This window comes from Protopterus annectens, chromosome 12.part0, assembly GCF_019279795.1.
Source record: "Protopterus annectens isolate FY-2018-M chromosome 12.part0, PAN1.0, whole genome shotgun sequence".
In the NCBI taxonomy this organism is placed as follows: Eukaryota; Metazoa; Chordata; order Ceratodontiformes; family Protopteridae; genus Protopterus; species Protopterus annectens.
The window spans coordinates 984,873,292-984,887,898 of NC_056746.1; the positions used below are offsets into that span (position 1 = coordinate 984,873,292).

At 37.7% G+C, this 14,607-nt stretch overlaps 1 protein-coding gene across 1 annotated transcript in view; it reads left to right on the forward strand.

Annotated features, from left to right (window-relative positions):
* RIMS4 (regulating synaptic membrane exocytosis 4) overlaps positions 1-14,607 on the forward strand; it is a 763,308-nt gene that overhangs the window by 516,393 nt on the left and 232,308 nt on the right. The window lies entirely within an intron of this gene.

The window sequence follows — 14,607 nt, forward strand, 5'->3', positions numbered from 1 at the left end:
CACAAAACCACAAATGGAATTTGTAGGGATAATGAAGACCAAAAGATATGGGTTCACTACAAAAGACTGAAAACCCACAAGATCGACGCCCATAATCCCGAGACCAAATATCCGAAATACAAGAAGACCGACGGACCACAAGTGTGAAATTCAAAATCGCGAACGATCAACACACATACAATACACACACACACACATACATACATACAGTGTCCCCCCACAAACCCAAACAAATAATCCTACACTTAATAGTCCTGTGCCTCCCACCCCCCCCACACTTTAACATTCTAACTCTGAGATCCCACAAACACACACACAAGGCAAACTCACACCCACACATTACATTACGGACCACAAGCGTGAAATTCAAAATCGCGAATGATCAACACACATACAGTACAAACATACACACAGTGCCCCCCCAAACCCAAACAAATAATCCTACACTTAAAAGTCCTGCGCCTCCCACACCCCCCACTTTAATATTCTAACTCCGAGATCCCACAAACACACACACAAGGCAAACTCACACCCACACATTACAGTCCCTCACACAAACACACACACACACACACACACACACCACAGTCACAACACGCACTAAAGCCCCTCACAAACACACTTACATACAGATACTTACCTGAACCGCAACACCAGAAGCGTTAACTCAATATACCTTCACATCGGGATTTTGAATTTCGCTCTTCTGGTCTTTCGGTAATGTGTGGTATCGGGCTTCTGGTCTCTGTAATGTGGGTGTCAGGATTCTGAGCGTTCGGTATTTCGTAGGGGACCCAAAATATATATATCAGGCAAACTCAATCAGACACATTCATTGAAATCAGGAAGAGTTTAAAAACTATGGTAACTGCTGCTAGCTGCTGCTGCCTGCCTGCCTCATTGGTGTGGAAAGGCATCTCACCCAATAAAAATAAACCAACAAACTCAGTGTTCAACCAGCAAGTTAGACCAGTGAAAAAAAATGTTGGCTGCACAACATTTGTAGTTTTAGTTACTCGTAGTTGCTTTTACCATTCAACTCCCTATCAAATAATGAGTTTCACCACCCAACCTCTTGCACCTAGTGCCCCAACCAGAAGGCTGCTAACTTTTTTGAGTAGTACCTGCAGCTCATACCTTATGTAAGACATGAGAATGAGTGCACATTTATTTATAGTGAGCTGAAAGGGTATGGGAATAGCTAGGCACTAGCAGAAGTATTTATGGTGCTTCATACAGCGGCTGATTTTAATTTAAATTGGTAACACCTACATATTGGCACCTGGGACTGATGTGCCTTTTGTCTTGCACTTCATATGGCTGTGGACTGAACATTTTGAGGTATTTCAGAAAAATAGTCATTAAAAAGTAGCTATGCTTTACACAGCTAAAATTGATATGTTGTTTAGTAACACGAAACTGCTGTTAAATGCTTCCACAGTAGCCAGTGTACAGCATGCTTAGTTGCAATTAGGAAAGTTGTCACGGACACATTGCTGAATCCTTGCATGTTCTATTTCTTAGCCATAATAAGTTTACATTACAATAGATGAGAAATATAGTGCTGCACTTACAGCACAGCACCTAAAGGGTGTATTTTGAAAGTTGACAGAATGTTGATTTGTATACTGCCATCCTTATATTTCTCTGACTCTTTGACACAGGTAATAAAGTGCAGTGCCCATGTTAATATTCGGAGGGGTCATATTATTGTCATGGCAATGTGGATTGCTTTATGAGAAATGCCCATTCCCTGCCATTTACTGAAAAAGCTGTTGTGCCAGTATAGTTAGTGTCCAACTTTAAAGAAAGGTTTCTTCTGATTCAGTGTGAGCATACATGCACTCACACTTTTGCATGCATGTGAATGGTGAAATCAAGTACTTGACAGTTCTTAGGGGAAAATAAACAAAGCTTATGTTTGCTGTTTGTATGTTATTTAGATCGACTTACGTATTCTGCTTGGTAGGCATGGTAAAAGCAATTACAATAACTGCAGTCTGTTGCCTGGTGCAAGAGAGAAGAAAAAAAAAGAGATGAGAAGCTTTTTTTTTGGGGGGGGGGACTCCAAATCAGTTGCTTCGTGATTCTACCCTTTTTCCATAATTCTGTTGTAACAATGCTTCTGCTACCGTGACGTTGTGTATAGTTTTGTGTGATCACCACAGGTCACATGCACACATGAACTTTGGTAGTGCAAACAAAGTTTTCCAAAAGGCACTGCACTGTGCAGACTTGAAGAACTGTGCAGATGTAGCAGGTACTGCAGGGAAGGGATGCTTCTTGCACGTCACTGCCATAGCTATAGTCCGATAATATATTTGACTTGATCTTTATGGAGCCCTCATTCAAGTATGCTTCATGCACTTCTCAGTGTTATCTCGAGAGTAGACTGCTTATGTCTCAATTGTATGGCACTGGCACTATTAACTCAAGAATGCAAGTAGTATAAAGAATAAAAACACAGTCAACCTATGTGGTTGTAATTATGAAATCACCCCCATAATTATATGTGTTAACTCTAAGATGACACTGATTCTGAGAAGTGCATTTTTCTTCTGCACTTTTTATCTCCATTAGTGCAGTCCCATTCCATACATAACCAGTGCATTCACTTATGCAAAACAATACTCGGGCAAAATATATCTTAACAATTAAAGAATGAGCTGCACCACAAAGTGCTACTTCCCCTTCCCATTCCACAAATTGAGCAATCTTGTCTCTGGGGGTAGTATCAGAAACTCTAATGGAAAAATGGAGCATTAGGAGCTAGCTTTGTGTAGAAGATGGTCAGCTGGAGGGCTTACAGAAGGGGCCAAAATATGTGATTAAATAAAAAATAGTTATGAACAAAAGACAGAGAGGGGAGCACAGCAGAGTACTTGCCATATCAGGACTTAGGTTGAGACTGCTGTGCAAACAGAGGTGCATTTGGAATCCACTATGAGAAGTTGATGATAAGCAGCTAACAGCAAAACGGACAAGTCAGACTCTTTGAAAAACACACTTGCCAAAACTGTGCATAACACTAGAAAATAAATACATTTTTTTGGCAGAATGAGAAGTCTTTCTGCACCCACATGCGAATAACTTTTTCCACCCCTCTTAGATAAATATTCGAAATCCATGCTTGCAAATCCTTAGGTAGAAGGTTCCTAGGTAAATACTAAGCTATCAGTCTACAAACTATTGCAAGCCTAGCCAATAACCAGAAGTCAGAATCAAACCCTGTACCTTGTACTTCCTGAGGTAAAGACTATGACCATTATGCCAACCCGTCCCTTAGGTAAGTACCAGGCCAGCTACCATTGCAGCCAATTTTAAGCCTTGCAATATCCCTATCAAAGGTGAGGATCAAACCCTGCACTTTGTCTGTGAGGCAAACACCTTGACAGGGTGGCCTTTGGTCAAATGGTGCCCTAGTCAAAAGGGCTCCACCGCACCCCCCCCCCCCACACACACACACACACACCAGCTGGTGCCCCCATCCTGGTCTACCTACACCATCCAGATAACTGGAAAAGTGCCCTGCTTGAGTGGCGCCCTAGGTGGCTGCCTAGTTGGCATATGCTTAAGGCCAGCTATGCACCTTGACCAACATGTCATACCCCAATCCTCAGGAAAAAGAGAAATCAGTATAAGAAGAGAAAAATGCCTTCCACACATGAAGTCAAACACTAATGCATGGCAAGAAGGGATTGGGGAGACGGACTACAGAAAGATAAGTTTCACTGAAAGTTTGAATTCTCCTGTGTTTGTATTGTTTGTCTTGCATAATTCCTGCACAGATTCTGCATTTTTGGAACACAGTCCCTTCCATTTACAAGTTCACATGTAGAAACACACACACACACACACACACAATGGCAGCTGTCACCTACACTTTTGTGTACTTATTCACTTCTCAAAACAGAAGCAAAACAGTCATTATTAGTTAATGCCAAATATTTTGCACCAAGTAAACACAGTTTTCTTCCACTCAGTTTCATTATAATGTTTACTGTACCTTATCTGGTGTTTATGTGGCTACTAGAATCCATTTTGATGTCCTATTGCATTGTTTCTCCAGTGACATACAATCTGACCCAATGGACAGAAGGGATACTGTTGTGCCAAGTATGTGCCATGAATGTAATAGCTGCCAGCATGAAGGTTCACCTGGATATGTCCAACAGGGTTGTGTATGCCTACCTGCTGATGCCACATCTAAGTGAATGAATGAACTGACCGGATGCCTCACTTAGTATTCTCATGTGACCATCACTGTGCTATGGGTCTCTGTTGTACTCTTCAGAGTAGCTGACTATATAAAACAAAATCCAGCCATTCATATTCATTGGGGGGGGGGGGGGCAGAAAGACATTAATCACGCCTCACCCTCAAATGTCATGTGGGAGCTAGCTTTTAAAATGGAGGAGTCTGATGTCATTGATTTACAGAGTGACAGGATGGTGCCCCACAAATTTGCTGTATTTATTAAATAACTCTGCTGAATGAACATGTTTTTGTTATTTTAACAGTGGTATGGATCCGTTCATGTTGTTCTCTCCTGTGTCTTCTTACAATGAACTGCATTCACAACTAAATATGTCTACCGTAGGTATAAACACCTAATATTTTGAGCTGACAAACATTTCAGGACTCCTGCTTGGATGGAGGCTGTTTTTTGTCTTATCTGCTGTTCTATAAAGTAATATCTATGAGATAGTAATGTTACAGGAACAGACAGGAACTGAAATAAAATGTAGTGAAAATTAATTTTATTACTACTGGACAGGAATATTCTGCTAAGAAAAAGTCTGAGGTCACTAAAAAGCAGTAAAGGATACCTCTTAAAGATTACTTCTTTGTACTGCAAAGAAGTTCTTAAATGGAAATAGCCACGCTGCGCTCCTTATCCTAAAAATTTTCCAACACATACACATGCGCGCACACATACTCACACTTTTTGTGTGATTGCTTAGTTATAACAGAAAAAATGTAAAGTTTGGACAAGTCTTTTTCTGCTTCAACTGAATTTCAGTAGTCCTAGTAAATTCATGTTCAGGATGACATGATATGATGAAAAGTATTACTAGTATTATTTACTTTTTATATTTTCTTGTTAATTGGGTAAGTTTACTAGTCAAAGGAGCTGTTTTAACCATGTATCAGATAGAGTCCTGTCACAAAGAGGTTCCATAGTTAGAGCTGGCCAAATGTCTAGACAAAAAAATATATGCTCTACTTGAATTAGCTGCCCTAACAGCCATTTTAAATAAAAAATGTAATTTCAATGGGACTCTATAAACTTGCAAAACCAAATTTCATTTTTTTTTTCTGTTGAAGCCATGCATTGGGGGAAGAGTTAAGTGTCAGTCACTAAGTGAAAGTGCTACACCCTTACATTACCCATGTTTGTTTGTTCGGCTTTTCCCGGTTAGGAGTCGCCACAGCGGAACTCCGGTCCGCTAATGATTGGTAGTTGATTTTTACTTGCCGAGTTACCAGCTCTGAAGCACAACCTTCAACGAAGGTATGCCGATTCATGCACGTCTCCACGCAGAAGACGCTCTAGCTGAGAATCGAACCGGACAGCGTCTTACTGTGAAGTGACAACGCTACCACAGCACCACCACCGCGGGTCTTAAATTCACAATTTCTCTTATTCATTATTTATTATATAGTATTATATGCATAGAGGCCCAGCAAGCCTGTCTGTCTTCAAGTCACATCATGCTGACTCACCATATATATACATTTTGATGTAATACCATGCAGAAAATGAAATTCAGATGTGCCTGCCAGTCCCAGAATAAGTTGCTGACTGGTACATCTGTCTCTGTTCCCTCCTGATCTCTCATACCCCAGCTGCTTTATATACCCTCAGTTTTCAGTCAATTGACTTGTATTACTTGATGGTCCCAGGTTCTCACCACACTTCCCGTCTTTGGAGTTGCCTTCTACAGTCATCTAGTAGTTTCTTTTTCCAGAGTTGAGTACAGGCTCAGGCAGATGACTAAGAAAAGTTGCTCACCAGACTATTAATAATAACATGCTGGAGCTTGATAATTTACTATTTTATTTGGTCATATAGTCTGAAGATCAAAAAATAAAACTAGTTGTACAATTTGCTCATGAGTCATCCATCCTCCTGTATTAAATGTGGTCATTGTTCTCATACAAAACAGAGTATCCTGAAGTACTGGTAAGCTTGGTCAACACTGAAACAAGGTATTCTGGTGTGATAGAAAAAGGGTTACTGCATCTTATCAGAAAATAAATGGGTACTGAAGATAGTAAGGACTATATGAATACTGACTTTGTTGACAAAAATCTCAGGCTGTGTGGTAAAGAAAGACTGGCTTTAAAAAATAATTTCAGTCAGTACTATATGGCAATTCCCCATACAAGGCCTACATTATGAACAGTAAAGGAGATGAAATATAAATGTTCTACTACTGAAGGGAGACAACTCTCAGTAGTATCTGTTATTGACTTAGTAGTTTTCAGATATTAAATTATATGGAAATACCTTTATTTTAGAGACACACATCTCATTAGAAAAAAAAAAGTTTCCACAGGTAGCCAAGGAATGTCTTTACAAGTGTGTGACAAGGAACACCATATGAGAACAATGCTTATATAACAAATCCCAGATTCCTCAGAATATGGAAAATTCAATTACAGATCACCCCCATTGAGATGATAAAGTGGTTCTAGTGAGTGATTTTAGTTTAGAGAGAGAAGAGATGAAAAACTATCTTTGCACATAAGATATGGGCAGACTCACAAACAGAATTGTTCTTTTTTTATAGCCTTGTGGTTTGAAATAAACAATAATTTCATTAAAGCCCTACAAAATCACCTGACACAGAGATTTTTTTTTGCTTTGAAAAGTATGTAGCAGAATGAGAGAGGGACTGAAGCAAATGCACAGCACTGGCTACTAAGATGTTGAGTAAATCCTTTAGTCATATTCTTCTGATGCTAGAGGATATAGTCTCATTGAGCACTAGAAAAAGATACTGTTGAGGCCCACCAAGGAGGACACCTATTTCATGTTCTCCCAGTACTACCACCAATACAATATATTTTTCACAATTAGTTAATCCACTGTACTCCGCCTTCAACTTATCCTCTTACCCTTTCTGTCCTTTTCTGGCTCCAATAGAGTAAGTATTTCATTGAAGTCTTAATTGCTAATAACCCTGACAGCCTAATAAGGACATTATAAAGAAAATATTTTCATATCAGTCACTGTTCTGCAGCCCCCTACAACTTTAAATATCATGGAAATCATGAAAAATTGACAATACTCTTAAGAAAACTTACTGTATTAATAAACCTCTTCCTAATTTTTGAAAGTTCTTATTTGGCAAGGGATTACTAAATGTATCTGGCAGGTAATACAGACAATAATCATAGAAGACATAGATCCTGTAAAAGTGATAGCTCAGCTGAAGCCATTCACAGAGCAACTGCTCTACTTTTTACATGATGTTCTTCTCATTTCAGTCAAGCAGCATACAAACAGTTCTGTTACCTTGAATCTGAAGATGAAAGTATTTATTTCAGTCTGATAAAAACTAAGATCTTCAAATACTAATCTGTTAATGAAATGGCAGAAGCTTTAGGCTGAACTAGAAAACAGACACACACACACACACACACACACACACACACACACACACACACACACACACACACACACACACACCTGCTGTTATATATAATATCAATTAAAGCCATTAATCTATGTTACTATATATAAGGATCCAAAACTTTACTTGGCTCTCCCTGAAAAAATAGTATAGCCATTTTTTTGCAGTTTTACTATTAAAATGGGAGGTAGCAGGGCATAGTGAGTGAGTGAGTTGCCTGCTGTTGTTAGATGCTATTGGTTAAAGGGTGAAATAATTCAAGTCACTTCATACTGACACTAACATTTGTCCTAATCAAGGCAATGTAATTTAAGCATCAAATGTACACACAGTATCTAAGAAACAATGACTAGTAACAAAAAATACATCTGCAACTGTACTGGAGAAAAATCTATGCAATCAACTAAATTAAACAGTCCAAGTCCATTAAGGCTTTAGTAGTAGACCTTGGATATAGCACTGTAATTTTGAAAAAAAAATACACATTTATCCTTGAAGCTGCTAACATCCTAAAAATAAGTATTTAAAAAATCAAATACAGTGATGTAGAGACAATACTGTTATTATGGTTTAATAATTGCTATAAATGGACTGCTCTAGTAATAAATTGACAGATTGATGAAGAGCTTTTTTCTTGTGGAATAATTGCATCTCATCTATCATCTCTTGATTATCTTACTGCAGAACAACTAAAACTTTGAGTGGTTACAAACCAAACAGAGACACTTCCAAGGTTTCAAAACAGAACATTTTATGAAGGAGAAAAAATGCTGCCCCTTCACTCCCCCCTTCTGTATATAATTACTTTTTTGAGTTGGTGTTTCAGGAGGAGTGGGTTCTCTTCCTTTTGGGGGGCATGAAGTACCTGAAGTAATGAGCACCGAGGCTGCTGTTTTCACTCTGTGGAGCTTGAAACACAGCAGCCTGTGAGCATGTGTGGAGGAGAGCCAGACACTTTTGAAGACTGGATGGCTGTTATAGTTCTATGGGCTATTGCAGCAATGAGGAATGTGAACATCTACTGTTATGGTAAGTGCAATGTGCACAACTGTACTTTCTTACAGCAGTGTAAAGGTTCAGCCCTTACCTGAAACACCAGTTGGATATATGACTGGTGGAATCGAGAACTTTGGCTAAGTCATAAAAAACTGCACCAGTGAGTAGCTGCCCATCCCAGATCTGGTTGAGTAAGCTGGACAGGGTCCATATGCCAATTTGTGTACCCAACATTAAAGTATTGCTGGCATCTTGAGAAGATGGCATTTTACAGATGTAATCCTAAATCATTTCTTCTAGTACTCAAGAAAGATACTATGAAGGCATAGCATTAATTTTAAAGTTTGCTGTTATCTCCTGTTTTTAGGCAAGAGCACTAGAATAAAATATCTTCCAGATACTGTTTACAAGTATTTGAGACTGTGAAGGCCATAGACATGTGATAAGGAAGATATTATGGTAGATAGGTATGTCTGTAGATGTGTTGTGACAAGCGTTAAACATTGTTAATATCGAACATCTTTGTCAATCTGGATTGTCCTATAACAGCTTTATAGCATATGCATTTGAGGGGAGAGGCCAGAATCCTTTTTGCTTTTCTTATGGCCATCCCATTATAAAGAAATGCAGGGAATGTTTATGTCATGAAGAATCTAATGAAAATTAGATAGCTATTCACCTATATCGGAAAGAGAAGTTTCACGCTGCTATTCATATATCTGTGTTAGAGATCACATGAAATGTAGAACTTCGTCCAAAATACTGATGGAAATTCCATCTGTGTCTTTAACTCGGCCTCAGAGATCTTTGATTTCTGTGTAGGAACATCCAAGATTCCCAACAATTTTGTTTCGTTTTGAGGTCTCTCAAACTGGGGGTATCTTCATTGCATCTGTGATTTAGATATATAAAAAAGCAGCATACAGCCTCACTGGGATCAGACAGCATTGTGTCCTGCTCAATTCTTTTGCTTCATTATATTCTTTAAGCTATACTAGTGTATATAAATTCTGAAGAAAAATATTGCACCCTTTAAAGTCATTTATTTCCTACAATGCCAGTATTTCACATATTTTTACTCACGTCTTCAGTAATGAGTTGCCAAAGGAAAATCTGTTGGGATAACTGTATGATTGCATAAACATTAGGAAATGTCTGCTGTCCTTTGACTACCAGTTATCTAAATTCAAACTATAAATTTGAAGAATGCACATACTAGTTTAGGTGCCTGTAGAGACTATAATTAGGATATTTGGAATAAGAGAACTGCAAGTGTAAATATGTGGTAATATATGCTAATTTCATGGTTTCAGTACCTCACAGTATTCCACCTTGCTGGTCCAGGGGGTGGCACCCCCCCCCCTCCCGCACCTCAACATTTCCTTTGACTGCACAACTGCTGATTCCCTTGGAAAAGTGTTCATCCATACACCAATTTCTTGTCTGTTTCACTGTGGTAGTGCAAGCTCAGTTGGTAAGAAATGGCTCTAGATGACTATCTAGTGCTATTAGTAGGTGTGCCCCATGTCATGAGCTAGAACTGCCTTTATCCTTACAGGATGGGTAAGCCAGTAGAGTCCATTCACTTCCATGCAACCCATTGGGTCCTACTGGAAACTGAGACACTAGATGAACTTTGGAGCTGATATAAATTAAATATTACTTTGGACTTTTTATTCATGCAGCTCATAAACTAGGAATTAATAACTTGCAAACCCAAATTTTAATGAAGTTTTTACAATGAAGCGTCATTAGTATGCAAAAACATGCATCCTGATTGCATGCAGCAGACAACAAACCAGTTGCAAACCTAGCCCTATGCATAAGAAGTTCAGCATGCTTTAGTTTTTAAAAAGAAAAAGCATAGCCACCAGCAGACATATTCCACCATCACCAAAGTCATAAACTTAAAAAAATGAAAGCAACACTAAAAGCATTACTTCTAGCTGAGGACAACTTGCAGATACACTGAACCTAAGCCCTCTGAACTTTGAAAGCTTATTGGTTTCCTTACTGCTTGCTGACTGCATAAAAAAGCAGCAGCAGAAACTTCTATCTGCTGTGGAAGTGCTAGCATGACTATGATCTGTGTGTGTGTGTGTGTGTGTGTGTGTGTGTGTGTGTGTGTGTGTGTGTGTGTGTGTGTGTGTGTGTTTGTGATGTGGGATTCACCCAATAGCTGACTTTATGTAATCCTTTGACCTTTGCCTCATGATGTAACCTCAATGTCCTTTGGTAAATCTAGCATTTCTGACATGCACCTATGTATTATTGATAAAAATATGCATCTTTTCTCAAATTTAGTCATGTAATACGGATTAGACATATTTCTCCTATGATTTATTTATTACATAACAAATATGTCTTCTTTATAGCTAAAATTATTTGGTTGTCTTAGTTTAAAATTATTACAGAACAACTTCTATCACATCTCTCTGAAGTTTTTATGATAGCTAATTTTATACAACATGAAGATACTGGGCAAACGGAAGGCATGTAGGATATTTTATAATCTGCATTTTGTAGCTTCTAACAATGAGCCAGGCTGTGCGAGGAGTTCTGAAACATCAGCATTATTCCAGTGGGATGCAGAATGCTGAGCGGGGATATTTTAAGTTAAATTAGTCACTGACAGACAGTTTCTAGCCTTCTTCTGAGCCACAACTGAGTTTGCCATAAATCTTTCTCTAAAATACCTGGAAAATGGATGACATATCTGGAGTAGTGGAAGGACAAATTCTTAATCTCAAAGTACAAAGGACCTGTTTTTTTTTTTAACCATTTTCCACATGCGGTGGAGATTAAGGAGAAAGGTGGCTGTACCATGCATTCATAGAATCTGCTCAAAGTGACATAACCCCCATTAAAAACATAACAAAATGTTTAATAAACTCCAATAATAAAAAACATATCTATAAAATAACATTCATACACAAATATATAAAAAAAACTTTCAAAATATATAGCTGGTCCCCTCCTAGTTACCAGTTGCTCATTAATAATCATATGTTGTTCCTTCAAATTAAGCAACAGTACAAAGTGTCATAGCTCCACTACTGAAACTGAAGGCTCTGAAACAATAGAACCTTTATCGCTATATTATATAGATTTTTTTATATGAAGTAATTAAGTTCTGCATATATTAATATACTATATACTTTGATTTTTTTTTTTATATTTGTGTATGGATGTTATTTCATAGATATGTTTTTTTATTATTGGAGTTTATTAATCATTTTGTTATGTTTTTAATAGGGGTTATATCACTTTAAGCAGATTTGTTTTTATGAAGAATTTTTGTCGCATGATTTTTTGCCACATGATCTAGCTAGGATTTAAATTCTGTTTTTTTTTTTAGATTTTAATTATCTGATGAAGGTTTGTAACCACAAAATGAAAGTGCTTATCATTACAGAGTATTTTTTGTGCAATAAGGGAATATTGCGCAGGAAGGTTATTTTGGGGTTGTGTTTTATTGCTGTGAATCTGGTTTGTTTTCTGTTTGTGGATATTTCTGTTCTTTTGTTTGAGTCACTGGTGCAGTTGTGCACCAGTGTGCTAATTAGATTTGCTATTTGACATTGGAGTTAGCATACTTACACCTGTGAGAGTATGAGCCATAGTAGACTTGCCCCTTGTAAAACACTATTTTTGTAGTTCTTTTAACATTGTGATGGAACAGGAAATTATCTACCTTTTTGCATGAATAGGTTCTGGCAAAATGTTTCATTGTATGGACAGAAACTGTTTAAATCACCCAGCAATGTAAGCACTTCTGAGAAAAAAAATATATATGTATATATATATATATATATATATATATATATATATATATATATATATATATAAAGTAGAATATAAAGTCAGAAATCAAAGTTTTCAGTAGGTAGGGATAATACCTGGTAGATTAGATTGACACAGTAGTCCTGATATGCTGTCAGTACCTTTACTCCAGTGCCTATCAGGTAACCTATCAGTAAAGTTGGACTCTCCTCTTTCACTGTGTATTTGAAATGGAGTTGAATCTTACTTGGTCAGCTAATACTAGAATTCAAAATCTCACTTGACAAAGTAAAGGACTCATGAAAGTTTCCTTTCCTTCTGTAAATACTGTGGTCAGTGTACATGTCCTCAGCAAAGGAGATAGCAGTTAATGGCCCAAAGCTGTGCTGCCACCTGTAGGCTAGACTACACAATGTATTGGCTTAAACCCCCAAGGCTGATGATAAGGGATATGTGGGCGTGCCTTCGTTGAAGGTTGAACATCGAGCTGGCACCTCGGCATTTGTAAAATCTACTGCCAATCATTAATGGACCGGAGTTCCGCTGTGGCGACCCCTAACCGGGAAAAGCCGAAAGACAACAACTCTCTTACTGCTTTCTGTAGGTCATGGAGCAAAATATTAAACACAAAAACAAGACTGATTATAGCAAGGCAACACAAGACAAACTCTGTTGGTATTTCTGTCTGTATGTCTGTTTCTGTCTCTTTGTGTCTCTTTTTGAACAAATTTATAGCTATGACAGAATGGACCTGACATCCTTGTTCTGGAGACTAAACTATATTCCTAATCAGTAGCAGGAGGTAAGTCATTAAGTAGCTGCTAGAGTAAGTGGTTGTAGGAGCATGGAAGTTCAATAAATTACAAATCACTGAGATGCATTCTGCACAGGAAAATACAAATATTTAACAGCATGGGACCTAGTCTATCAGATCCATGTGGCTAATACAGTACATCCTTACTGGATTATGAGCAACGTTAACATTGCATGTTTTTCACAGCTAGCTTATGGCTCAGAAGAAGACCGCTACAGTTATATACAAATGTATGGATAAGGCAAACCAGAAGAAGATTTGCATGTTTTTCACAGCAAGCCAGTTAGCTCTTTGGAAAGGGTACAGTGGTGCTCTGTGTTGGGTGAGAGAAGGATGAATCGCCAGACTTTATTGGAAAGTGTCTGGAGCATGTTACATATTTTTCTAGGAAGCTTAAGCTATTGGATATTTTAAAGAAGGCTGAAGGAAAATTTTGCTTATAGCCTTTCATGAGGATTGAGGTATTCAGAAATACTAGATAGGAAATTTATTCTCCCTTTTATTTGTTTATTATTTATTTTCATTTTTTTGACTTTGGGAAGTCTGAATAAGTTTAGAAGTACAAGGTACAATGTAATACAAGATACAATGTGAATCACCAGAAGTAAATTAAACATTAATGTTATCTTTAACAGTACAACATTGTAAACAGTAGCATGTTGAGCTAGTTCACATTACATAAAAACATATAAAATAATACATTCTTAGTGATACAATCATTTATTATTTATTTATTTATTTTCATTTGTTTACCAGGATGATCCAGCTGGGCCAGAAGTGCCCATTTTTAGTGGAGTCCCAGGGAGAAAAGCTCCACATATAATGACATTTGGCATACAATACAGAATTTACATTAATAAAGACATTTAGTACATATTATTGGCAGCTTATACAATTGGTGAAGAAAACAGTATATAAGTAATCATTCTCAAATCAAAGATATTATACAAGCAATACAGAGTATATGCATGACAACATTCCATATGAGTAGTTTTCAGCTAGCAAAATGTATATATAGGATACTTCATGCAGTGGGTGCAAAGCAGATGTAGAAATTAGTTAGAGACTAGGTACTTAAACTTTTCACACGTTTACAAGGTGTAATAGTTGAGTGATAGGCTATATGAGTCCTGTTGCAGGAATCAGCAAAGTCATTGGATATTGTTGCAGATGTAAGTGGTGATATGATAATAAGGTATGCTGTGAAAGTACCTGAATGTCTCGCCTGGTTTGGTGGTAGGTCTATAAGGGTTAGGAAGAGAAGGAAGTAGGCAGGATTGGTCAGTGGAAGGACAATGAGGGTTAGTAGAAGAGGGAAGTGGACAGGATGAAGAGGTGGAGTAAGTAACAAGACAGGTAGATGTGAAAGGA